This window comes from Mustelus asterias, unplaced genomic scaffold (genome assembly GCF_964213995.1).
Source record: "Mustelus asterias unplaced genomic scaffold, sMusAst1.hap1.1 HAP1_SCAFFOLD_2850, whole genome shotgun sequence".
Taxonomy (NCBI): domain Eukaryota; kingdom Metazoa; phylum Chordata; class Chondrichthyes; order Carcharhiniformes; family Triakidae; genus Mustelus; species Mustelus asterias.
Window position 1 is genome coordinate 27,501 of NW_027592795.1, and position 2,500 is coordinate 30,000.

The 2,500-nt window shown below is 66.8% G+C and overlaps 1 non-coding gene across 1 annotated transcript; it reads right to left on the bottom strand.

The window, feature by feature from the left end:
- Positions 1-499: 499 nt before the first annotated feature.
- LOC144490077 (5.8S ribosomal RNA) lies at positions 500-653 on the bottom strand. Its single transcript, XR_013497150.1, has one exon. It is a non-coding gene; the product is annotated as a 5.8S ribosomal RNA (ribosomal RNA).
- Between the last annotated feature and the right edge of the window lie 1,847 nt (positions 654-2,500).

A 2,500-nucleotide genomic window follows, 5' to 3' on the forward strand; every position in this document is an offset into this window, starting at 1 on the left:
GTCCTCCACGCGACGGCACTGAACGGCCACGGCAACCCACCGGCAGGCAACCGAGCACGGACCACGCGAGGCAACGTGTCCGGAGACGTCCAGCGGACAGTCACTCCACTCTCTCACTCTCTGTGCCGGAGCACCCAACCGAGCCAACTCTTGCGGATCCTTCCCGTGGACGAGCCACACACACACATCAACAGAGAGTCAACCCCCCTGGCCCGAGCCTAACGGAAGGCACACACGGTCCCGGCAGCGAGGCAGTCACGTTCTCTCTCTCTGGCAACCCGATGACAGCCGTGCCGGCGACCCCGAGGTGGCTGGGCCAGTGCGGGAGCGGGCAGTGCCGACGAGCCCGGAGGCGGACGCCGGCACCCAAGAGGTCAAGCTCTCCGACGCGGATTACTCTGGGTCTGCACTTAGGGGGACAGAGAGGACGGCACCTCTGCGACACCCCAGCCGCGCTCTTCGGCGCACGGATGCGCGCGAAGTGCGATTGATTGTCAAGCGACCCTCAGACAGACGTAGCCCCGGGAGGAACCCGGGGCCGCAAAGTGCGTTCAAAGTGTCGATGATCAATGTGTCCTGCAATTCACATTAATTCTCGCAGCTAGCTGCGTTCTTCATCGACGCACGAGCCGAGTGATCCACCGCTAAAAGTTGTATCGGGTTTCGGATCGGTTGCCCGATCCTGGGACGCGCAAAACGCTCCCCCGCCGACGTGACGGTGGAGCCCCAGCCTGGCGCGTACCACGGCGTGAGCCCGGAGGCGCACGCACTCGAGCGACAATCAAGCGAAAAAAAGGAGGAATCAGGGCGCTCGCAGGCGTTGAGTGCCGGCGTGGGTGAGGGGCCGGGGCCCGCCACGCGCCGTCACGCCCCGCAACAGCCAGAGGCAGAGTTCTCTGGTGTCACCGTCTGGCGGTAGGCTCGAGAGTCGAGGCGAGGCCGCAGCGGACTGAGTCGGGTGCAAGCCGCGGAGGACAGGCCGACGCTACGGGCGCAAGCCGACCCCGCACGCCCCAACCTCGGCGGGCTGGGGAAGGGGGCGCGGCGGAACGCTCGCAAGCGCGGCTGCCCCCGCGGACAGGCACATTCTCTCGAACGCGGTGGACGCTCGCTCAAGTCAGCACGAGACCAGACCGGACCGACAGGCGGACAACGAATCTTTAAACCTCGCACCCACCCTCCGCACACGGGTGCCGGAGGAATGGTGAGCATGAACAGGTACCCCTCACCGGGCTTTGAAGAGAGTGACTAGAATGCGACCAAAGCTTCACCGCGGCGGGAGACAAAAAGGCCCCTGACTGCACCAGAACGTCTCCCTGCGGAGTCACACAGTGGCCGTTCACCGTGGTCCCGTCGACAAGCCGCCAGGACAAGCACCCAAGCCCGCAGCAGCTCTCTTCGTTTCAACTGCGGATGTAATGCTGCAAGGCGGTGGCAAGGTCACGTCGCAGCCCGCAAGCCGTCGCCAAGGCGAGAGGAAGACGGTCCCCACAGCGGGCACACACAGACGGACGTGGAGCACGGGGCGGCGGCCCACAGGTGCGCACACGCGCCGTGCCGAGGATCGGTGCGGACGCCGGTGACATCGCACCCGGCAGAGCGGCTAGGCAGAAGTCGCTGCGGAGGAGGAGCACCGTCGGCGGAACGGTCTGCTGGCGGGCGAGGGACCAAACGAGCAGCTAGAACGGGCGGAGTGGACCGGACTGCAGAAGCGGAGTGAGTGCGTGGCTGACGCCACCGTCTCCCTCCGAGCGTCTGCTCGCGCCGGCCAAACCGCCGAACCGCTGAACGAAAGGACCGCATCGTCCCACGCAGGCAGGCCGGCCGTGTTGCCGTGCGTGCCCCCACCTCTCGGACGGACTGCAAAGACACCCTACGAAGCCAACGGCGAAGCCCTTCCAACGGCGCAGGCGTAGCGTGTGCGGCACCCGCATGGACTTGCCGGCGTGCAACCGAGCGTGTGCGTGCTCGTCGGTGGCGGCGCCCGCGCGCCGGCCCAACCGAGTGGGACCGAGATCGACGTCGCCCGGCTTCGGCGGAACGTGCGTACGGGTGACCAGGCCCGTTCGACGGGTACGGCGAAATTGTCGGTGTGACCTCCCACCCGCGTGGGAGGCGCCAGCGTCAGTACGGGCCACGGCCCCGGGGCCAACCCCCGTGAGGCTCTCCTGCCTGGCCCAACCGGCGCAGCCTTCGAGTTCAAGGAGTGACGGGCCGCCCTCCCCGGAGAGGTGGCGGGCCCCCGGCCGACAAAGATCCTTCACAACGTGTTCACCAACAGAAACCTTGTTACGATTTTTATTCTGTGTTACGGGTTTCGGTTCGGGCCCCCGGAGAGGTTGTCCGATACCTGGCCCCGGGGCCGGCCCCCGTGAGGCTCTCCTGCCTGGCCCAACCGGCGCCAGCCTTCGCGTTCAAGGAGTGACGGGCCGCCCTCCCCGGAGAGGTGGCGGGCCCCCGGCCGACAAAGATCCTTCACAACGTGTTCACCAACAGAAAC